At 53.6% G+C, this 24,649-nt stretch overlaps 1 long non-coding RNA gene across 2 annotated transcripts; it reads left to right on the top strand.

The window, feature by feature from the left end:
• Nucleotides 1-869: 869 nt before the first annotated feature.
• LOC142051453 (uncharacterized) lies at nt 870-3,401 on the top strand. 2 transcript variants are annotated; one of them, XR_012658488.1, is made up of 2 exons: nt 870-966; nt 2,861-3,401. It is a non-coding gene; the product is annotated as an uncharacterized LOC142051453 (long non-coding RNA). The 2 variants fall into 2 exon arrangements; XR_012658487.1 differs by having other exon boundaries at nt 931-1,009.
• The last annotated feature ends 21,248 nt before the right edge of the window (nt 3,402-24,649 follow it).

The raw sequence follows: 24,649 nt of genomic DNA, 5'->3' as shown, positions 1-24,649 counted from the left end.
CCCCTTAGCGACAGGCCCCGCCCCCCGGCAACAGCCCGAGCCTGTGTTTGCTCCGCTCGGGGGGCTCGGTTTGGGTGTTTTCTCTCCCCCCTCCCTCCCGTGCCGGGAACTCCAGGCGGCTCTCGTACGGCTCCCGGGGCCTTCACCCCCCGGGGGGCTCGGCCCGCCCCTTTCGCGGGGCGCTGTGGGAAGGGCGGGGGCGGGGCCCGGGGGTGGAAGAGCCCCGGCTCTGGCCCTGGGCTTCTCTGGCGTCGGTGCTCCCGTGTTCCCTCGGGCGGTCGCAGCTTTGGGGCTGTCTCAGCCCCCCGGGCAGGCGTGCTCTGGCGTTTAGAGAAGCGGAGGCGTTGCCTGAGGTAAGGATTCCAGAGCTTGGCACTCTTTGGCGGCATCTGTACTAGAAAGGTCCCTTGTGGCCTGCTTTGCTTTTTTTCTCCCAGGATGCTGTTTTGGGCGCTGAGGGGGCGGTGAGACGGGTTAGTGGTATGGTGTTCTGTTTGGGGTTTGGTTTTTGCTTTGCTGTTTTTTTTCCCCTCGTGAGATCATTTTATTGTGCTGCTGCAATTCCTGTCTTTACTGAACCCGGAACCTTGGGGGTTTTCACTAGTTGTGCCGTTCACTGTTTCAGGTGTTGCCTTGGCCTCTCAACAGCCGTGGCACAACCTGCAGCGATGCTGCCTCTCCAGGCCCCCGCAGGCCCCGCTTTCTTGTCCAGCCAGGCGGGAAAGCGTGGTTGTTGCAGAAACAGCTACGCCCTGCGACTCCTCCTCAGGTTGTTGGCTCGGCCCCAACAGCGTACAGGCTGCTGAGGTCACCGCCTCCGCGCGGGACGCAGGCGGCCCGGAGAGCTTTACCCCGCGCCATTTCCGTCCCCTCTGGGCAGCAGCGGAGCTGCCGCCGCTTCAGGCGGCCGCTTTCTCGAGGGCGAGGAGCTGGGATGACAACGGGCCGCTGCAGACTCTGGTCAGGGTAAGAGGCTGTTCCCTGGGGAGCCGGCGCAGGGGGAGCGGAGGTACGCACGGGCACTTGTCGGTGCCCCTGGCCGGTAAAGGGAAGGTTAAATTGTTAGAGTGCAAATAAATACATATTATTTAGGGAGGAGTCGTGACTAAATTTAATCACACCTATTACTGAACAAACCAGGCAGTCATTATTCCTAATCTGTAGTTAAAAAAAACAAAGGCAGTCCTTTTTTATGCCATAAATAGAGTTGCGAGTCATTAATAGCTCAATCTAAATACAGCCGTTACTAAATCAACTGCAGGCATTAATGACTCCTGATCAGAAACAAAATAAGGAAATTTTCAAATCTAGAATGAAAATCGACCCGGAAAGCTAAATTGGGAGCGGGTAGTACTGAAATTGTAACAGGGCTGTTAGAAAGTTCAGAGGCAGCGACAGCTCCTGCTTCCAACCCAAGCAGTAAACGAAGCTTTAGGTTCTTAAATGAAGAGAAATAAAGGTGAGCTGTTAAACAGTGGCTGGGGTCAAGCGTAGCTATTAAGAAAATTTGCAGGTACGGGTGATTCCTGAGCAGAACTAACAATTCCAGAAGATTTAGATTTAAAAACTACAGAGCTAATGGAGTGCCACAACCGCCCGGATGTAACTGCAGCCGCTTTGGGGGAATGCCCCAGCCCCCCCAGCCACCGCTATTAATTACTGCCAAGGAGAGCGAAAGTGAAAGTAGAAGCAGTGCAGGTGAAGTGTGAGCAGTACGCTTTTTCCTAAGTCATCTCTTCGTGTCAGGAGAGGAAAGAAAATGGAAAGAAGATGTTTGCAGGGGGTCTGTGCTGGGTTACCTGCGCGTCTCTTCCGTGCGTCCTTGAGGAGACATTTAGCTCCTGTTGGGCGCTCGCAGGTGGAGACAGGGCGAGCTGGAGGCAGGATCGGTGCCGGCACTGATAAAGGGATGGGCAACGAGCGGAGAGAAGAGGGGGCAAGGGCTGAAAAAGGGTCACCGGTTCTGCAGGGAAGGCAGCGGGATGTGACTCGGCAACCGCTCTGACGAGCGCAGGGTCATTCGCTGCGATGAAGTCAGGGTCTGCGGCTGGCCCGGAGAGGCAGCAGAAATCCCAAACTCTTTGCAGGGGTACCGGCCAGATTAGGGCAACACCTGAACAGTAAAACCATTTAGGGGAAGCAGAGCTGGGCTGCACCGCGTGGCCAACCTCCCTCTTCTCCGTGAGTCCCAAAGGGGCAGCTCCAAGAATGTGCTGAGAATTCATCCCTTGCGCTAAAAATGAGACGCAAGTAGCACCCACCCGTGAATTTTATTTTCTCTCTCGCTCTGCGGCTCCTGCCTGCTTGTCTCTCCTCAGTGCTCACCTGCACCTGTGCTCGGATGGGGCAGCTGAGGGAAGGTGCTGCCATCTCCCCAGCCCCGGCGGACCGCCCCTCAGCTGTGTCCTCTGTCAGGGAGCGTCGTCATCTCTCCTGCCTCCCAGAGCGTGTCCTGTAGTGGCAGACGCGCGGGCTTTTCCCTGCACGCGCATACGGGAAGGGAAGGGAAGGGAAGGGAAGCACAGTGAGAGCTGGGCTTGTCAAAGAGTAATGGGGGTGGTGGGAAGCGTAGCTAGAACCGGAGAGCTACAGCGCAAAAGCGAAGCGGACGGGACACAAAAGTAAAATGGTGCACAGGAATGCTGAGGAGAGAACTCCCGCAGCACACAGGAAATCAGTGTCAGAATCTATTGTCTTCTGACGGCCAAATTAAAAATAATGGCACGCTTTGCAACGCTAAGCTCGCTCTAATCATCTGAACTGTTTCTTTCCAACCCCCACCGCCCCCAGCACACCGCTCAGCCTCCTCAGCCTGAAATGCCTTGTTTTCCTTCTTTTTTTTTTTTTTTTTTTATGACAGGGCAACTTCTGTTCCCGAGGTGGTGCCTACGGTACAGCTATCTCTTCGAAGACAGTTTGGTTTAGGTCAGAGAATGTTGAGCCTGGACTGAATCAGCCTCTGTTTCTATTTCTGGAAATCGTCGGTCCTGTGCATCAAGCCCGGAAAAAAGGAAATATGAACCAAAGGACGTGGGGCCTGCAGGGCTAGGAAATTATTTGAGAAGAGGTTCAGTGGGGAAATGACTCTTTGTCTGTGGGGCGTCCAGGCAAGCAACCCAGCTGCTAGAAAGCGGCGCTGTCCCCAGGATGGCCTCGGCGGTCCCGTTGGAGTCGGGGGAACAAGGACAAGGCAGGGTGAAGCATCTGGCCTGCCGTGTGGAACGTGACTGTACAAAGCACGTGTGATGCACTGCAAGTTTACTTGTTTAAACTGTGAGTTAAAGAAGGTGTGCGGTTGCTTTGTAAACAGCCGACGCTCTAAAGCTACACCCATCTAATTGCTAGCTGTATTAAATCTATCGTATTGCTGTTTCTGCATTAAAAAATAAAAAAGAAAAAAACCAACACACCTATGTAAGCACTTCTAAGTACAACGGAAAACCACTGTTTAACGCGTGGCATGTGTGGGTTGTTTTTTTGGGGTGGGAGGGTGGGGTGTATGACAAAAACCTGCGAGAGACACACGCACATACGCACATGTCATGTTTAGCGCTCACCTAAACCCAAAAAAGAAAATCCACTCTTTATTTTGCAGCATTAGCATTAGCTTCCAGCGCACAGCCTGAGCGCACACCTCTGCTCTCACCGTCTGCTCCCTCTTCAACCGTGTGTGGCTGTCATCAGCTTGCACAGGCTTTCCTCGTGCAAGTTTCCGCGACAGCTTACGAGAAGGCAGGGAAACCAACCCAGCAAGACGCGTAGTGCCTTCCTCTATGGGCTCCGTCCAGCCTTTGTTAAAATGAGCAGAAAAGAAATCTGCTGCTGCCTTTACCCTGACTGACTCTTACAGAGAGCATCTGACTTGACCCGCAGCAAAGCGATGCCCCAGGCAGCAGCACGTATTGGCGCGGACCGCGGTTTCACCCACCTGTTTTACTGCGCCGGTCCTTTCCCACGGCCGATGCCGCAGATGTGGCGCGCCCCACCCCCAAACCTCTTTACGAGGGTTCCCTGGGCTCTGCAAGTCGCCTGCTGGACCTGTTGCTGATTCAGGCACGGGCAAAGTCAGCTTCTTCGCTGGCCTCGGGCCAGGGCAGCCACGTACTCGAGGGAAACTCAGAATATCTCCAGCGAGATCTCACCGGGAGGCTGGGACCTCGTCAGTAGGGGAGAAAGCCAAGCGACTGACACTGAAAGGGAGCTCTTTGCTAGGCTGTAGATCGTAAAGTTAAAAAAGAAAACAAACCTGCCTTTTTAAAAATGCCCTCTTTTGAGTCTGCCACATTTGATACGGATTTTTTAAATTGCAGGCTATATCTCCTACAGGCCTCATGCAAAGGGAAGTGAGTACCTCTGGCTCTCAGGACAAGGGGGTCCCTCAGGAGCCGAGGTGCTCACGCCAGCCGGCATCTGGCACAGCACAGGGCAGGAGCTTTGGCAGTAGTACGTGAGCTGAGAATGAGAGTTAGGCAGCACTGCGCGCTTCTCCTGTGAGCCGCCGAGGCTCGCGCGCTGTACCTTCCACAAATAAAAGGCCAGAAGAGTCAGCATTTCTGCTAGTTCCAGCCTCATCCGTACCCTCGTCGGTGTAGCTGTAAGCAAGCGTCCCGTAGCGACTGGGAGCGTGGCAGCTGGGCTTCCTGCGCTGCCTTAGGTTGTGCCCTTGGAGAGACCCTTCTCCGAGCCCCGTGAGCCCCGGGGTGGGTGGGCTGCGGTGCCGTTCAACGCTGAATAGGCACGAAGGCCTGTAAACAAAAGGTATTTATATCGCACCCATACCCGGCAGCCAACCGCCGCTTTATTTACGTATTCTGCACCTCCTGCCGACGCTTTTAAACTTAGCCGATATTGCCGCAGTTTTCACTGACGGGGCAGGGGGCTGCCACGCTGCAGGGGGAGTGTCTGGGTGTCTCCCACGGACACAGACGTCCTCAGCTGGGTAGGGACAGGGTGAGAGCTGGAACAACTCTGCTGACATGTAAGGGCCGTCCCAGGGCAAGGCTCCTCGGTCTGGGGGCTGAAAGGCGAGCCACGCTGGGTGGTTGGTGTGGGAGTTGTGGAGCAAGTAGGGGGAAAAAAAACCAACAAGAAAAAACCATCCAAATGTTTCACAGCAGGTAGAAAGCTAGGCAGAAAGCAAACTGAATGCTGTAAAGACAAAAGCCGAAAGCCGGCTATGGACTGTACAAAAAGAGTCAGTGCCACGGAAGGAGGTTATTTCTTCAACTGACCATAGGAGGCTTTTTGTGAGAAAACACAACACCTTTCTGCTACGGCGCGGTACCGCAGCAGTAATGGGCCAGAGCGTGCGAGCGCCTTTGGCAGGATCGGTAACGGCCGGGGCACGGCCGAACGGCCAGCCCACCTTCCGCACAAGGAAAACACCATTCCCCTGGAACGCCACGCAGACCCAGGACAGGTAAGGCGGAGGCCGAGCCCAGGCGCCCCCATTGCCAAGGACCACCTTGGCCTTGCAGCGTCTCACGCTTCGGGGTGTTTTGCAGGCCGTGGCTAAGCTCAGGCCCCCTGCTCGTGGCTGCCCCCGGTCGCCCGGCGCCGGTCGGGCCCCAGCCCCCAGCGCGGTGCGGCGCAGGGCAGTGACCCAGCAGGGCGGCCCCCCGGGCCCCAGCCCCCCCCCCCCCGCCTGCGGCCAGGCCCCGCGGCCGCCGGCCCCTTCCTCCTCTGCCCGCTCCCGTCGCAGACGGCTCGGTATGTGTCACGAGCGGCAGCCCCGTTCAGCAGCTCTCGGAGGGCGCGCGGCTCTGCCCGGCCGTGACCGGGGCCCGCAGGGGTTTCCCGCTCGCCCCGAGAAGGCGCTGGCCCCGAGCCGGCGCGTCCCGCCCCGCCCGGCCCTCGGCGCCCTCGCGAGCTGAGCGCGGCCCGGCCAGCAGGGGGCGCTGGCGCTCACCGGCTGGGCGCGGGGGCGGTCCGGCGCGGGAGCGGGGCCGGTGGGGGCCGCTCCTTCCGGCCGCCCTTTAAGGGCCGCCCCGCGGGGCTCGGGCTTCCGGTGGCGCGTGCGCGGCGCGTCGGAGCGGGGGCGGGAGCGGTGCGTGTGGCGGCCGAAGGGCCGGTGCGTGTGGCGGCCGGGTCGCGAGGCGTCCCTGTGCGGTGCCGGGGCCCCTCTGCGGCCCGGCGTGGGAAGCCCGCGGCCGGCGGAGCCTGCTCGGAGCTGGGCGGGGAGCGCCGCGGCGGTCCGGCCGCCGGCAGCCATCCCCTGCGGTGGCCGGCAGCCCCTCGGGACGCCTGGAGGCCTGGCGGTGCCCGAGCCTCGCCTGCGGCAGCCGCCTGAGAGAGCAGCGCGGCCGTGTCCGGGGGCCGGAGAGCGCTGGTGGGTGAGTTCGGGCCGCGGGGGGCGGGTGTGTGTCTCCGGGCGGGGCCGGGGGGCTCCGTGCCCCGCAGAGGAGCCCCGGTCGGGCATCGTTCGCTTCCGAACAATGCAGGTCTGTCCCTGGTTATTTTCTGTGTACAGTGTTTCGGGCCACCTGAAAGCCTTTGGCCGGGTAGGTTTGGTGCGGGGCGATGGCAGGTGTGGACCCTGAAAGATCTCGGGTGGGGGGCGTGGGAGGTATTTCTTGCCTTAAAACTCTGAGCCCACCTCGTGTGTCATGTCGTGTTATCATGTCGTGAGTCTCGTGACTGTGGCAAATGGCTGAGTCGGGCGTTTTCTGATAACTAACTTCTGAACGTGTGCGTGTGTAGGCACGGGGAGATTTGTGCAGGGTGACGGAGCCCCTTGTGCTTCTGTGCTAATGTCTACCTGTTCTAGACCTCCAGTGTTGGAAAGCCTTTGTTTAGTGCCTAGTTGTGGCTGCGTAACTGCTGTTGCGCCTGCAGCTGTGCTCGCAGGGATGCTGGGTGGCTCCGCATCAAACCGGCCGCCGGGCGGCCGGGTTGTGCCGCAGAGCATGCCGGGAGCTGTAGTCCTTGCGGCTGCCGGGCGGCCGGGTTGTGCCGCAGAGCATGCCGGGAGCTGTATGCCTGGCGCAGTGGCTGCCGGCCCTGTCACGTGGTTCGCCGGGCGTGGCGGGAGGCGCGGTCTTCCGGCGCTCGGGTGCCGGGCGGCCGTGGCGCGTACGGTACGCGAGGTGTATTTTTGGGGTTGGATTCGTGTTGATTACTGGGGGCTTGCGGGTGCGGCCGCTTCCCGAGAAGCGGTGAGTTCCCCGGGAGCTGACAGAAGGGAAGAGGGAAAGGAGGAGGACGATGACCTTTTCCCTGTGCCCAGGGCGCAGATGATGGCCGCCTCCCCGGCCCACCGGAGGTCCCGCTCAGCCTCCCCTGGCCCCCCTTGCCCCGTGCGCCTGCCCCCAGCTCCGGCACCTCCCCATAAGCGTGCTGCATAGCCTTAGGCCGCCCCCAGGCCCTGTCGTGAAGGCAGCAAGCCGTCCCTCAAGCGCACTGGATTCCCCCTTGGCGCAGGGGCCCTTAGCAGTAGCGTGGGGAGGGAGCGGTGTGTCCAGAAGCCCCTGCGGAAGGAGAGGCTTTGGCCAGGGTCGATCGACGGTAATGACGGTCGCTGTTTCTTCTTTCCCTCTCCCAGAGACCGTGCTGAGGACGTGGTTGTCTGTCCTTCCCCCGGGGATGCCGTTGCCTGCGGCCGTCTCAGGCTCGCGTGGCTTCTCTCTGCCCGTCCTCGCAGCGCAGGGCCGAAAAGGGATAGACAAAGCCCTTCCCGGCTGCGGACAGGAGCTGCCTCGGCTGAAGCTGGAGACGCCAACGAAAGGTAAAGAAGAAGAAACTGAAGGTGCTCTGGCTGCCAGCTGCCTTCCTGCCGCAGGCAAGAGAGAGCCTGTCCATGCAGGTGGGGGAGGAAGGATCCCCCTTCATAGCCCGCAGCGGGCCAGGCCACCAACGTGCACCGTAGGGTCTGTACGCGTAACCCAGAGTTGGGTACGGGCGTGTAGTGCACGAGCGAGCTAGGCTACGTGCCTAGGAAGCCTCATCTGGTAAGAGCTGTAAGACACCCACGTATTCTCTTCAGGTGGAGGACGGCCTAGAGTCTGGAGCTGCAGAAGAGGCAGGGAGGAGAGGAGGGGAAAGAAGCATCTGAACGGCTAAATTGTGCCAGCAGCGCTGAGAGCGAGAGTCGCGGTGAGTCCTGGGCCACTGGGGCCCCGTTGCCTCTCTTGTGCGTCCTGGGCCCTCCCTGTCTCTCCCCCGGCCCCCTCTCTTTCCTTACCTGCTGCAAAATTATTTTTTTTTGCGCCCCCCCCGCACCTTCTTTCTCCGTCTCGCTCTGAGTGTCTCCCTGCCTCCCCGTCTTTTCAGTCCTCCCTCTCTCTGTCCTGTAGCCTGTGGCTCCTTTTTCTTTCTCCGCCTCTCTCTGCCTGGCTCTGGCTCCGTTTTTTTTTTTTTTTATTCCTCCTGCTCTGTCCTGTAGCCTGTCGGTGTTTTGTTGTTCTCTGGCTCTCTTGATCTGACTCCCTGTGTTACCGAAAAACGCGTTAAAATCGGAAACGACTCCTCAACACCAATTTAGTATTAAAGAGCAGGCATTCTTTATTCGCGGCGCCGGATGCACGGGGGATCGCTCCTCCTGGTGTGCGTACCTCACGCACCTTTCCCGTACAATTTGTAGATCAATGTTTTACGTATTCATACATAGTCATTATTGTCCTGTCTGCTGATTGGTACAAACTTGCTCGTTCCGTATGTAAATCGCTGCGCAGGCTCGGTTGTCCTCTTCTGTTGTTCTCTTCTGTTACTTGGGTCGGTGGTGGTCTGTGAGTCGGTGGTCGCGATCTCCCCCTGCCGGAATTACCTTTTAGCTTCTCGGCTCTTACTCTTGGCAGTCTTGGCTAGTTTTCTCAGTCCGCTAAGCGAAACCGCGTTTTGTCATCCTTTTCTGACAGAAGCACGTTGTCTGTTGTTCTGCTGACATTAACGATCGCCTACGGACTAAAATGCAGATCGACAGATACGCTGATTGGTACGCTCCATGTTCCCGTAATGGAACACCGTCTCTGGTTGATTTCATCACTTTGGTTACATTTCCCCTGTTTGGAAGTTCTGAAATAATAATTTTCTCAATACTTCCATCCTAGATCAATAATATTCCACTATGTCAGTTTAGTGTTTGCTTCATGTTCTGAAATTTTTCACTTGATTGTGGTCTCCAGGGTGTATGCAGGTCCCATTTTCTACCCAAAATTTTATTAATTTGTTGAAGTACCTCTGCAAAAAAATGTGGTGCTCTATCAGAGGACATTCCCGTTGGCACTCTAAATCTTGGTATTATTTCCTTCAGCAACGTCTTAACTACTACTCTAGCTTTGTCGGTGCAGCACGAGAAAGCTGCTGGCCATCTAGAAAATTTGTCAATCAGCACTGACAAATACTGCTATATCTATTTTGTCTGGGTAACTCAGAGAACTTAATTTGCTAATAATTTCAGGGAGAATTTTTTGTTTTGTTACTCCTAAAGGTTGTTTCCTTTGGTTCAGGGGATTATTTCTAGGACAGATTGGACACTTAGCTACTATGGGTTTAACTATTCTTGTCGTGCCTACACACGCTACAGATGTTTTTAAACTCAAAACCGTAGCGCCTACAGCCTAATGTGTTTGCTCATGGTTTTCTTTTGCAAGTTCTGTCATAACTTGTGGGGTGGTTGTTGTTATTACTTGTTTTTCTGGTGTTACCTACCATCTCTCTGTGTTTTGTGATGCTTCCAATTGTTCTGCTAATTGCTCATCCAATTTATTATATCTCGGTTTCAACTTTGGAATTCTGATCTGTTTTACTGGTACTAGTGCAAGGATACCTTGCTCTGCAGTCCCCTTTGCAGCTTTATTGGTCAGTCGTTTGCTTATGTTTACAGCCGTCTGGCCAAATTGATGAGCTTTGCAACGCTTTACCGCCACTTCTTTTGGTTTCTGCACGTCTTCCGGAAGTTGGAGAATTTCTTCTTTATGCTGTATTGATGATTCTTGGGCTGATGGCAGTCCTTTCTCCTTCCCAATAGCTCCATGATCGTGGATCACACCAAATGCACGTTTGGAATCAGTCTAGATATTTATCCTTTGTCCTTCTGCCATTCGCAGAGCTCGCTTCAATGCTACCAATACTGCTTTCTGTGCTGAGGTGTTTGCAGGCAGCACCCCTGACTCCATTCCCTCGGCGGCGATAACGACAGCATATCCAGCCATTCGCTTCTCTTCTCGCCCAGAGCTTCTTCCATCTGTAAACAACTCCAGATCAGGATTTTCCCAGAGGTTTGTGTCTCAGGTCTGGTCTGCTGGAATAGACTTGTTCAATAGTTAGCAAGCGATCGTGTTCTAAATTGTCCGTAAGGTTTTCTGTTGTTAAAAACATAGCAGGATTCAGTATAGCAGTAGTCTTCGATTCCACATCGTCTTGTTCTAACAGAACAACTTGATATTTCAACATTCTGCTAAGGGATAGCCAACGACCCCCCTTTTGTTCTAAAACAGTCACCGCTATGTGCGGGACATATACTGTCATCTTCTGTCCCATTGTTAACTTTGGGGCTTCCCGGATCGGCAGCGCTGTTGTTGCTACTGCCCGTAAACACCTAGGCCATCTTTTACTCGCGTGGTCAGGTTGTTTGGAGAAGTAGCCCACAGGTCTCTTCCAGGTTCCCAGTCGCTGTGTCAGCACTCCAAGGGCTAAATGTTGTCTTTTGTGGACAAACAACTGAAAAGGTTTAGCGAAATCAGGTAGGCCTAATGCAGGGGCCATCATCGAGGCTCTTTTCAGTTCTTTGAATGCCGTTTGGCATCCGGGCGTCCAGGTTAAATATTTATCCTTTTGAGTCTTTCAATGCCTCAAATAATGGTTTTACATACAGTCTATAGTTCAGAATCCAGAGCTGATGCTATTTCATTGTTTTCAGAAAAGCTCTCAGTTCCTTCGGGCTGCTAGGTTCGGGAATTTGACAAATAGTTTCTTTCTTTTCACTTTCTAATTGTCTTTGTCTTTGAGATATTTCAAATCCTAAATAAATGGCTGCTTCTTTTCCTATTTGGGTTTTGTTTCTGGAAACTCCGCATCTTCCTTGGCCGAGAAAATTTAAAAATTTCAAAACATTTTTCTTTACTTTGTGCCGCTATCAGAATGTCATCCGCATTCTGTAACAAGATGCCTCTCCCTGGGTTCTGTTTTTTCTATATCTCTAATTTTTTTTTGCCAGCTGAGTCTCAAGTATCGTAGGACTATTTTTAAATCCTTGTGGAAGTACGGTCCATGGTAGCTGTGTCTTTCATTCTGTGGTGGGGCTTTCCCATTCCAAAGCAAATAGGCTTTGACTTTTTATGCCTGGAGGTATGCAAAAGAAGGCGTCCTTCAAATCTAGTACAGTAAACCGTTTATGCTCCTCCTTTAAAAGAGGTCAGTAAAGTGTATGGATTAGCTACTACCGGATGTATATCTTGGACCACCTGATTTATAGCCCTTAAATCGTGAACTAGCTAATACTCTTTGCCTCTAGATTTCTTTACTGGCGACACAGGAGTACTATATTCTGATTCACATTCCACTAAAAGCTCATATTCTGAAAAATTTTATAATTAACTTCTGTAATCCTTTTCGAGCCTCTCGCTTAATAGGGTATTGTTTTTGTCTTACGGGCTTGGCTCCAGGCTTTAAGGTTACTTTTACCGGCTCTGCCCACTTAGATCGCTCCGGAGCTCCGCTCGCTCAAACCAAAGGAATTACTACGTTTTCCACTTCCTTGGGAACCTGTTCCTCCCTGGAGGAATCCTGTAACATAAACGCTCTCGCCTCTGTGGCTTTTGATTCTGGTATTAGTGATTTAATCTCTCCATCTTTAAAAGTTACTTGAGCATCTAATTGACCTAATAGATCTCGTCATAACAGAGGCAGTGGACATTCAGGCATATGCAGAAACTGGTGAGTTGCCCATTGCTTCTCCAATTTAAACTTTAATGGCTCTGAGAGGGGCTAATTTTTCTTTGCCCTGTTGCGCTAGCAACATCTACTGATTTATGATCAAATTTCTCTTCACGTGTATTCAATACCAAATAAGTGGCTCCCGTATCTACCAAAAATTCTATTTCTTCATTCCGTAGCTTCAGTGTAACCAGGTGTTCAGCTAGGGTTGATTCCCCTGGTCTCCTTCATGCCAAGCTACTTCAAGCATTTAACCCAGATCTCTGGATTCAGGTTGTTCTAGTTTCTGAAGGTTGTTTTCTCTCCCCCCGCCCCCATCTGGGGCTGATTGTCTTATGAATATAGAGACCAGCTGAATTGCTTTTTCTGGTTTTTCTGGGTTCAAATGAGTATATTTTCTGGTGGTCACCTTCAGTCTTTCCATAAAGGCTGAAGGGGACTCACTTAATTCTTGTCTCACTTCATAAATTTTGACCAATTTATTGCTTTTGGCATTGCTTGTCTTACTCCAAATAAAATCTCTCTCTGACATCTAGTCAACATTCCCCTGGGTCCTGGCTGATTAGGGTCCCACTCGGGATTTGTAGATGGAAAATTCTTATTCATTGTTCTCTGTAAATTCCTGTTAGCATGTGCTCCCTGCACCTGCCTTCTGGCTGTATTCCATACTATTTTCTTGTCAGTTTCATCAAGCGAAGTATCCAGTATCACAAGTAGAGCAACACTCTTTCAAGTTCTCACCACGTTTTCCTCTTTTCAGAAACATTGCCGTAGAATCTTGTGGACATACCTCACGCTGTTTCTGCTGCTCGGGATGATTCCACGGTGTAAAGAACAAATCAACATATGCCACTTCTTCCCGTTTGCCTTCCCTTTTTACAAAACAACATTAATTGCAAGATGGTACGATATTGCAATGTCTCGTGTTCTGGCCATTTGTGCCCACCTTCCAATTGATACGTTGGCCACCAATGATTGCAATTTTCAATTAATGGTTTCCGAGTTAGTGGGTCACCGCCCCCGACGTCTTTCCAGTGCTTCAAAATACATCGCAAAGGTGTTCTCTGTGGGATAGGTTTCCTACTCAGTAATGCTCCCGTCTCCCAGTCGACTAGTAGTTGTGATAGTGCACTATCACAAATACTAGTCAGAGGGACTCCAACCCCCGTTAGAGGTCTCACTGGAAATCTGCCACTGGGATCTGTAGCCCCCTGCTAGATATCCCTGGAGACTTCAACCCCCTGTTGAAGACTCCCCTACCCTCGGGTCCCGCTCCACAGGCTTTCGCCTAGCAGAGACTTACCAACCGAGGCACCTCTTGGCCCCGACCCTGCGTGGCTTTCGCCGCGCCTTACGGGCAGGCCTGTGGGACTCAAACCCGCTATCCTATCCTATGTGGGAAACTAACCCCACGTATTATTCTACCTAAGTTTCTTCTTCAAAGAATGCCTTGTTTACCTCAATCCAGGGGATCTTGCTCAGAATTCTCTGGCCCGGGGATCGGAAGCTCTCCCGGAGAATTCCTCGGGGCCGGCTGCAGGTCCCACGATCCCACGGATCCGTCGAGATTCAAAAGCAGGTTCCCACCTGGGGTGCCAAAACTGTTACCGAAAAACGCGTTAAAATCGGAAACGACTCCTCAACACCAATTTAGTATTAAAGAGCAGGCATTCTATATTCACGGCGCCGGATGCACGGGGGATCGCTCCTCCTGGCGTGCGTACCTCACGCACCTTTCCCGTACAATTTGTAGATCAATGTTTTACGTACTCATACATAGTCATTATTGTCCTGTCTGCTGATTGGTACAAACTTGCTCGTTCCGTATGTAAATCGCTGCGCAGGCTCGGTTGTCCTCCCAGTACAGTGTGGGGAACGGGGACGTACAGTGTGGGGAACGGGGACGTACAGTGCGGGGAACGGGGACGTACCAGGATCTACTGGGTTGTATTGGGAGGGAACTGGGACGTACTGGGAGGCTCTACAATGTCCTGGGATGTCCTGGGATGTAGTGTGGAGGAACTAGGATGTACAGGCTTGTACTGGGTTGTACCGGGTGGAACTGGCAGGAATTTGGGATGTACCAGGATGTACTGGGATGTACTGGGAGGTAACTGTTATGTACTGGGAAGGAACTGGTAGGGAACTGGGATGTACTCGTATGTACTGGGAGGGAAGTGTTATGTACTGAGGGTAACTGGGACGTACTGGGATGTGCTGGGAGGGAACTGTGAAGTACTGGGATGTACTGGGAGGGAACTGGGATGTACTGGGAGGGAACTGGGATGTACTGGGAGGGAACTGGGATGTACTGGGAGGGCACTGGGATGTACTGGGATGTACTGGGAGGGCACTGGAATGTACTGGGATGTACTGGGAGGGCACTGGAATGTAATGGGATGTACTGGGAGGGAACTGGGGTGTACTGGGAGGCACTACAATGTGCTGGGATGTCCTGGGATGTACCGTGGAGGAAGTAGGGTGTACAGGCTTGTACTGGGTTGTACCGGGTGGAACTAGCAGGGATTTGGGATGTACCAGGATCTACTGGGGTGTACTGGGAGGGAAGTGTTATGTACTGGGAAGGAACAGGGAGGTAACTGGGATGTACTGGTAGGGAACTGGGATGTACTGGGAGGGAACTGGGACGTACTGTGAGGACACTGGGATGTACTGGTATGTACTGGGAGGGAGGTGTTATGTACTGAGGGGAACTGGGACGTACTGGGATGTACTGGGAGGGAACTGTGAAGTACTGGGATGTACTGGGAGTGAACTGGGAGGGAACTGGTATGTAGTAGGATGTACTGGGTGGGAACTGGGATGTACCAGGATGTACTGGGATGTAGTGGGAGGGAACTGGTATGTACTGGGAGGGAACTGAGATGTACTGGGATGTAGTGGGAGGGAACTGGGATGTACTGGGAGGGAACTGGGATGTACTGGGACATACTGGCAGGGAACTGGGATGTACTGGGAGGGGATTGGGACGGACTGGGAGGGAACTGGGATGTACTGGGCTGCACTGGTAGGGAACTGGGATGTACTGGGAGGAAACTGGAATGTCCCAGTTGACACCCACTTCCCTCCCAATGCCTCCCAGTATATCCCAGTTTCCTCCCAGTATATCCCAGTTTCCTCCCAGTACATCCCAGTAAATCCCAGCTCGCTGCCAGTACATGCCAATACATCGCCGTACATTCCAGTTCCGTTCCTGTCCATCCCAATACATCCCCGTTCCATGCCAGTACATCCCAGTTTCCTACCAGTTCATCCCCGTACATCCCAATTCCCTCCCGGTTCACTACCACTTCTTTCCCAGTTCCGTCCCATTACATCCCAGTTCCGTCCCATTACATCCCAGTTCCGTCCCATTACATCCCAGTACATCCCAGGTCCCTCCCAGTACTGGGAGGGAGCTGGGATGTACTGGGAGGCACTACAATGTGCGGGGATGCCCTGGGATGTACTGTGGAGGAACTAGGATGTACAGGCTTGTACTGGGTTGTACCGGGTGGAACTGGCAGGGATTTGGGATGTACCAGGATCTACTGGGATGTACTGGGAGGTAACTGTTATGTACTGGGAAGGAACAGGGAGGGAACTGGGATGTACTGGTAGGGAACTGGGATGTACTGGGAGGGAAGTGTTATGTACTGAGGGGAACTGGGACGTACTGGGATGTACTGGGAGGGAACTGTGAAGTACTGGGATGTACTGGGAGTGAACTGGGAGGGAACTGGTATGTAGTAGGATGTACTGGGTGGGAACTGGGATGTACCAGGATGTACTGGGATGTACTGGGAGGGAACTGGTATGTACTGGGAGGGAACTGGGATGTACTGGGACATACTGGCAGGGAACTGGGATGTACTGGGAGGGGATTGGGACGGACTGGGAGGGAACTGGGATGTACTGGGCTGCACTGGTAGGGAACTGGGATGTACTGGGAGGAAACTGGAATGTCCCAGTTGACACCCACTTCCCTCCCAATGCCTCCCAGTATATCCCAGTTTCCTCCCAGTATATCCCAGTTTCCTCCCAGTATATCCCAGTTTCCTCCCAGTATATCCCAGTTTCCTCCCAGTATATCCCAGTTTCTTCCCAGTATATCCCAGTTTCCTCCCAGTACATCCCAGTAAATCCCAGTTTGCTCCCAGTACATCCCAGTACATCGCAGTACATTCCAGTTCCGTTCCTGTACATCCCAATACATCCCCGTTCCATGCCAGTACATCCCAGTTCCCTACCAGTTCATCCCCGTACATCCCAATTCCCTCCCGGTTCACTACCACTTCTTTCCCAGTGCCTCCCAATACATCCCAGTTCCGTCCCATTACATCCCAGTACATCCCAGTTCCCTCCCAGTACGTCCCAGTTCCCTCCCAGTACATCCCAGGTCCCTCCCAGTACTGGGAGGGAACTGGGATGCACTACAATGTGCGGGGATGCCCTGGGATGTACTGTGGAGGAACTAGGATGTACAGGCTTGTACTGGGTTGTACCGGGTGGAACTGGCAGGGATTTGGGATGTACCAGGATCTACTGGGATGTACTGGGAGGTAACTGTTATGTACTGGGAGTGAACTGGGAGGGAACTGGGACGTACTGGTAGGGAACTGGGATGTACTGGGAGGGAACTGGGATGTAGTGGGAGGGAACTGGGAGGGAACTGGGATGTACTGGGAGGGAACTGGTATGTACTGGGAGGGAACTGGGATGTACTGGGAGGGGATTGGGATGTAGTGGGAGGGAACTTGGATGTATTGGGAGGGAAGTGTTATGTACCAAGGGGGAACTGGGACGTACTGGGATGTAGTGGGAGTGAACTGTGAAGTACTGGGATGTACTGTGAGGGAACTGGGATGTACTGGGAGGGAACTTTAAAGTACTGGGATGTACTTAGAGGAAACTGGGAGGCAACTGGCATGTACTGGGATGTACTGGAATGGAACTGGGAGTGAACTGTGTGTGAACTGGGAGGGAACTGGGATGTGCTGTGAGGGAACTGGGATGTACTGGGATGTACTGGGAGGGACTGGGAGGGATCTGGGATATACTGGGCTGCACTGGTAGGGAACTGGGGTGTACTGGGAGGGAACTGGGATGTACTGGGAGGGAACTGGTATGTACTGGGAGGGAACTGGGATGTACTGGGATGTAGTGGGAGGGAACTGGGAGGGAACTGGGATGTACTGGGAGGGAACTGGGATGTACTGGGAGGGAACTGGGATGTACTGGGAGGGAACTGGGATGTACTGGGAGGGAACTGAGATGTACTGGGAGGGAACTGGGATGTACTGGGACATACTGGCAGGGAACTGGGATGTACTGGGAGGGAACTGGGACGTACTGTGAGGACACTGGGATGTACTGTTATGTACTGGGAGGGAAGTGTTATGTACAGAGGGGAACCGGTGCGTACTGGGATGGAACTGTGAAGTACTGGGATGTACTGGGAGTGAACTGGGAGGGAACTAGTATGTGGTAGGATGTACTGGGTGGGAACTGGGATGTACCAGGATGTACTGGGATGTACTGGGAGGGAACTGGTATGTACTGGGAGGGAACTGGGATGTACTGGGACATACTGGCAGGGAACTGGGATGTACTGGGAGGGGATTGGGACGGACTGGGAGGGAACTGGGATGTACTGGGCTGCACTGGTAGGGAACTGGGATGTACTGGGAGGAAACTGGAATGTCCCAGTTGACACCCACTTCCCTCCCAATGCCTCCCAGTATATCCCAGTTTCCTCCCAGTATATCCCAGTTTCCTCCCAGTACATCCCAGTAAATCCCAGCTCGCTGCCAGTACATGCCAATACATCGCTGTACATTCCAGTTCTGTTCCTGTACATCCCAATACATCCCCGTTCCATGCCAGTACATCCCAGTTCCCTACCAGTTCATCCCCGTACATCCCAATTCCCTCCCGGTTCACTACCACTTCTTTCCCAGTTCCGTCCCATTACATCCCAGTACATCCCAGTTCCCTCCCAGTACATCCCAGGTCCCTCCCAGTACATCCCAGGTCCCTCCCAGTACTGGGAGGGAGCTGGGATGTACTGGGAGGCACTACAATGTGCGGGGATGCCCTGGGATGTACTGTGGAGGAACTAGGATGTACAGGCTTGTACTGGGTTGTACCGGGTGGAACTGGCAGGGATTTGGGATGTACCAGGATCTACAGGGATGTACTGGGATGTACTGGGAGGTAACTGTTATGTACTGGGAAGGAACAGGGAGGGAACTGGGATGTACTGGTAGGGAACTGGGATGTACTGGGAGGGAACTGGGACGTACTGTGAGGACACTGGGATGTACTGTTATGTACTGGGAGGGAAGTGTTATGTACTGAGGGGAACTGGGACGTACTGGGATGTACTGGGAAGGAACTGTGAAGTACTGGGATGTACTGGGAGTGAACTGGGAGGGAACTGGTATGTAGTAGGATGTACTGGGTGGGAACTGGGATGTACCAGGATGTACTGGGATGTAGTGGGAGGGAACTGGTATGTACTGGGAGGGAACTGGGATGTAGTGGGAGGGAACTGGGAGGGAACTGGGATGTACTGGGAGGGAACTGGTATGTACTGGGAGGGAACTGGGATGTACTGGGAGGGAACTGGGATGTACTGGGATGTACTGGCAGGGAACTGGGATGTACTGGGAGGGGATTGGGATGTAGTGGGAGGGAACTTGGATGTATTGGGAGGGAAGTGTTATGTACCAAGGGGGAACTGGGACGTACTGGGATGTACTGTGAGGGAACTGGGATGTACTGGGAGGGAACTTTAAAGTACTGGGATGTACTTAGAGGAAACTGGGAGGCAACTGGCATGTACTGGGATGTACTGGAATGGAACTGGGAGTGAACTGTGTGTGAACTGGGAGGGAACTGGGATGTACTGTGAGGGAACTGGGATGTACTGGGATGTACTGGGAGGGACTGGGAGGGATCTGGGATGTACTGGGCTGCACTGGTAGGGAACTGGGATGTACTGGGAGGAAACTGGAATGTCCCAGTTGACACCCACTTCCCTCCCAGTTTCCTCCCAGTATATCCCAGTTTCCTCCCAGTATATCCCAGTTTCCTCCCAGTATATCCCAGTAAATCCCAGTTCGCTCGCAGTACATCCCAATACATCGCCGTACATTCCAGTTCCGTTCCTGTCCATCCCAATACATCCCCGTTCCATGCCAGTACATCCCAGTTTCCTACCAGTTCATCCCCGTACATCCCAATTCCCTCCCGGTTCACTACCACTTCTTTCCCAGTTCCGTCCCATTACATCCCAGTACATCCCAGTTCCCTCCCAGTACATCCCAGTTCCCTCCCAGTACTGGGAGGGAACTGGGATGTACTGGGAGGCACTACAATGTGCGGGGATGCCCTGGGATGTACTGTGGAGGAACTAGGATGTACAGGCTTGTACTGGGTTGTACCGGGTGGAACTGGCAGGGATTTGGGATGTACCAGGATCTACTGGGATGTACTGGGAGGTAACTGTTATGTACTGGGAAGGAACAGGGAGGTAACTAGGATGTACTGGTAGGGAACTGAGATGTACTGGGAGGGAACTGGGACGTACTGTGAGGACACTGGGATGTACTGGTATGTACTGGGAGGGAGGTGTTATGTACTGAGGGGAACTGGGACGTACTGGGATGTACTGGGAGGGAACTGTGAAGTACTGGGATGTACTGGGAGTGAACTGGGAGGGAACTGGTATGTAGTAGGATGTACTGGGTGGGAACTGGGATGTACCAGGATGTACTGGGATGTAGTGGGAGGGAACTGGTATGTACTGGGAGGGAACTGGGATGTACTGGGATGTAGTGGGAGGGAACTGGGAGGGAACTGGTATGTACTGGGAGGGAACTGGGATGTACTGGGACATACTGGCAGGGAACTGGGATGTACTGGGAGGGGATTGGGACGGACTGGGAGGGAACTGGGATGTACTGGGCTGCACTGGTAGGGAACTGGGATGTACTGGGAGGAAACTGGAATGTCCCAGTTGACACCCACTTCCCTCCCAATGCCTCCCAGTATATCCCAGTTTCCTCCCAGTATATCCCAGTTTCCTCCCAGTACATCCCAGTAAATCCCAGCTCGCTGCCAGTACATGCCAATACATCGCTGTACATTCCAGTTCTGTTCCTGTACATCCCAATACATCCCCGTTCCATGCCAGTACATCCCAGTTCCCTACCAGTTCATCCCCGTACATCCCAATTCCCTCCCGGTTCACTACCACTTCTTTCCCAGTGCCTCCCAATACATCCCAGTTCCGTCCCATTACATCCCAGTACATCCCAGGTCCCTCCCAGTACATCCCAGGTCCCTCCCAGTACATCCCAGTTCCCTCCCAGTACTGGGAGGGAACTGGGATGTACTGGGAGGCACTACAATGTGCGGGGATGCCCTGGGATGTACTGTGGAGGAACTAGGATGTACAGGCTTGTACTGGGTTGTACCGGGTGGAACTGGCAGGGATTTGGGATGTACCAGGATCTACTGGGATGTACTGGGAGGTAACTGTTATGTACTGGGAGTGAACTGGGAGGTAACTGGGACGTACTGGTAGGGAACTGGGATGTACTGTGAGGGAACTGGGACGTACTGTGAGGACACTGGGATGTACTGTTATGTACTGGGAGGGAAGTGTTATGTACTGAGGGGAACTGGTGCGTACTGGGATGTACTGGGATGGAACTGTGAAGTACTGGGATGTACTGGGAGTGAACTGGGAGGGAACTGGTATGTAGTAGGATGTACTGGGTGGGAACTGGGATGTACCAGGATGTACTGGGATGTACTGGGAGGGAACTGGTATGTACTGGGAGGGAACTGGGATGTAGTGGGAGGGAACTGGGATGTACTGGGAGGGAACTGGTATGTACTGGGAGGGAACTGGGATGTACTGGGATGTACTGGCAGGGAACTGGGATGTACTGGGAGGGGATTGGGATGTACTGGGAGGGAACTTGGATGTATTGGGAGGGAAGTGTTATGTACCAAGGGGGAACTGGGACGTACTGGGATGTAGTGGGAGTGAACTGTGAAGTACTGGGATGTACTGTGAGGGAACTGGGATGTACTGGGAGGGAACTTTAAAGTACTGGGATGTACTTAGAGGAAACTGGGAGGCAACTGGCATGTACTGGGATGTACTGGAATGGAACTGGGAGTGAACTGTGTGTGAACTGGGAGGGAACTGGGATGTACTGTGAGGGAACTGGGATGTACTGGGATGTACTGGGAGGGACTGGGAGGGATCTGGGATGTACTGGGCTGCACTGGTAGGGAACTGGGATGTACTGTGAGGGAACTGGGACGTACTGTGAGGACACTGGGATGTACTGGTATGTACTGGGAGGGAAGTGTTATGTACTGAGGGGAACTGGGACGTACTGGGATGTACTGGGAGGGAACTGTGAAGTACTGGGATGTACTGGGAGTGAACTGGGAGGGAACTGGTATGTAGTAGGATGTACTGGGTGGGAACTGGGATGTACCAGGATGTACTGGGATGTAGTGGGAGGGAACTGGTATGTACTGGGAGGGAACTGGGATGTACTGGGACATACTGGCAGGGAACTGGGATGTACTGGGAGGGGATTGGGACGGACTGGGAGGGAACTGGGATGTACTGGGCTGCACTGGTAGGGAACTGGGATGTACTGGGAGGAAACTGGAATGTCCCAGTTGACACCCACTTCCCTCCCAATGCCTCCCAGTATATCCCAGTTTCCTCCCAGTATATCCCAGTTTCCTCCCAGTACATCCCAGTAAATCCCAGTTCGCTCCCAGTACATCCCAGTACATCGCAGTACATTCCAGTTCCGTTCCTGTACATCCCAATACATCCCCGTTCCATGCCAGTACATCCCAGTTCCCTACCAGTTCATCCCCGTACATCCCAATTCCCTCCCGGTTCACTACCACTTCTTTCCCAGTGCCTCCCAATACATCCCAGTTCCGTCCCATTACATCCCAGTACATCCCAGTTCCCTCCCAGTACGTCCCAGTTCCCTCCCAGTACATCCCAGGTCCCTCCCAGTACTGGGAGGGAACTGGGATGTACTGGGAGGCACTACAATGTGCGGGGATGCCCTGGGATGTACTGTGGAGGAACTAGGATGTACAGGCTTGTACTGGGTTGTACCGGGTGGAACTGGCAGGGATTTGGGATGTACCAGGATCTACTGGGATGTACTGGGAGGTAACTGTTATGTACTGGGAGTGAACTGGGAGGTAACTGGGACGTACTGGTAGGGAACTGGGATGTACTGTGAGGGAACTGGGACGTACTGTGAGGACACTGGGATGTACTGTTATGTACTGGGAGGGAAGTGTTATGTACTGAGGGGAACTGGTGCGTACTGGGATGGAACTGTGAAGTACTGGGATGTACTGGGAGTGAACTGGGAGGGAACTGGTATGTAGTAGGATGTACTGGGTGGGAACTGGGATGTACCAGGATGTACTGGGATGTACTGGGAGGGAACTGGTATGTACTGGGAGGGAACTGGGATGTAGTGGGAGGGAACTGGGAGGGAACTGGGATGTACTGGGAGGGAACTGGTATGTACTGGGAGGGAACTGGGATGTACTGGCAGGGAACTGGGATGTACTGGGAGGGGATTGGGATGTACTGGGAGGGAACTTGGATGTATTGGGAGGGAAGTGTTATGTACCAAGGGGGAACTGGGACGTACTGGGATGTAGTGGGAGTGAACTGTGAAGTACTGGGATGTACTGGGAGGGAACTTTAAAGTACTGGGATGTACTTAGAGGAAACTGGGAGGCAACTGGCATGTACTGGGATGTACTGGAATGGAACTGGGAGTGAACTGTGTGTGAACTGGGAGGGAACTGGGATGTACTGTGAGGGAACTGGGATGTACTGGGATGTACTGGGAGGGACTGGGAGGGATCTGGGATGTACTGGGCTGCACTGGTAGGGAACTGGGATGTACTGGGAGGAAACTGGAATGTCCCAGTTGACACCCACTTCCCTCCCAGTTTCCTCCCAGTATATCCCAGTTTCCTCCCAGTATATCCCAGTTTCCTCCCAGTATATCCCAGTAAATCCCAGTTCGCTCGCAGTACATCCCAATACATCGCCGTACATTCCAGTTCCGTTCCTGTCCATCCCAATACATCCCCGTTCCATGCCAGTACATCCCAGTTTCCTACCAGTTCATCCCCGTACATCCCAATTCCCTCCCGGTTCACTACCACTTCTTTCCCAGTTCCGTCCCATTACATCCCAGTACATCCCAGTTCCCTCCCAGTACATCCCAGTTCCCTCCCAGTACATCCCAGGTCCCTCCCAGTACATCCCAGTTCCCTCCCAGTACTGGGAGTGACCTGGGATGTACTGGGAGGCACTACAATGTGCGGGGATGCCCTGGGATGTACTGTGGAGGAACTAGGATGTACAGGCTTGTACTGGGTTGTACCGGGTGGAACTGGCAGGGATTTGGGATATACCAGGATCTACTGGGATGTACTGGGAGGTAACTGTTATGTACTGGGAGTGAACTGGGAGGTAACTGGGACGTACTGGTAGGGAACTGGGATGTACTGGGAGGGAACTGGGACGTACTGTGAGGACACTGGGATGTACTGGTATGTACTGGGAGGGAAGTGTTATGTACTGAGGGGAACTGGGACGTACTGGGATGTACTGGGAGGGAACTGTGAAGTACTGGGATGTACTGGGAGTGAACTGGGAGGGAACTGGTATGTAGTAGGATGTACTGGGTGGGAACTGGGATGTACCGGGAGGGAACTGGGATGTACTGGGAGGGAACTGGTATGTACTGGGAGGGAACTGGGATGTACTGGGATGTAGTGGGAGGGAACTGGGAGGGAACTGGGATGTACTGGGAGGGAACTGGGATGTACTGGGACATACTGGCAGGGAACTGGGATGTACTGGGAGGGGATTGGGACGGACTGGGAGGGAACTGGGAGGTACTGGGCTGCACTGGTAGGGAACTGGGATGTACTGGGAGGAAACTGGAATGTCCCAGTTGACACCCACTTCCCTCCCAATGCCTCCCAGTATATCCCAGTTTCCTCCCAGTATATTCCAGTTTCCTCCCAGTACATCCCAGTAAATCCCAGCTCGCTGCCAGTACATGCCAATACATCGCTGTACATTCCAGTTCTGTTCCTGTACATCCCAATACATCCCCGTTCCATGCCAGTACATCCCAGTTCCCTACCAGTTCATCCCCGTACATCCCAATTCCCTCCCGGTTCACTACCACTTCTTTCCCAGTGCCTCCCAATACATCCCAGTTCCGTCCCATTACATCCCAGTACATCCCAGTTCCCTCCCAGTATGTCCCAGTTCCCTCCCAGTACATCCCAGGTCCCTCCCAGTACTGGGAGGGAACTGGGATGTACTGGGATGTAGTGGGAGGGAACTGGGAGTGAACTGGTATGTAGTAGGATGTACTGGGTGGGAACTGTGAAGTACTGGGATGTACTGGGAGTGAACTGGGAGGGAACTGGTATGCAGTAGGATGTACTGGGTGGGAACTGGGATGTACCAGGATGTACTGGGATGTACTGGGAGGGAACTGGGATGTACTGGGACATACTGGCAGGGAACTGGGATGTACTGGGAGGGGATTGGGATGGACTGGGAGGGAACTGGGATGTACTGGGCTGCACTGGTAGGGAACTGGGATGTACTGGGAGGAAACTGGAATGTCCCAGTTGACACCCACTTCCCTCCCAATGCCTCCCAGTA

The sequence above is a fragment of the Phalacrocorax aristotelis genome, unplaced genomic scaffold, assembly GCF_949628215.1.
Source record: "Phalacrocorax aristotelis unplaced genomic scaffold, bGulAri2.1 scaffold_67, whole genome shotgun sequence".
In the NCBI taxonomy this organism is placed as follows: Eukaryota; Metazoa; Chordata; class Aves; order Suliformes; family Phalacrocoracidae; genus Phalacrocorax; species Phalacrocorax aristotelis.
Note: the sequence above shows the minus strand (reverse complement) of the source record. Positions and strands in the feature narration are given on the sequence as shown.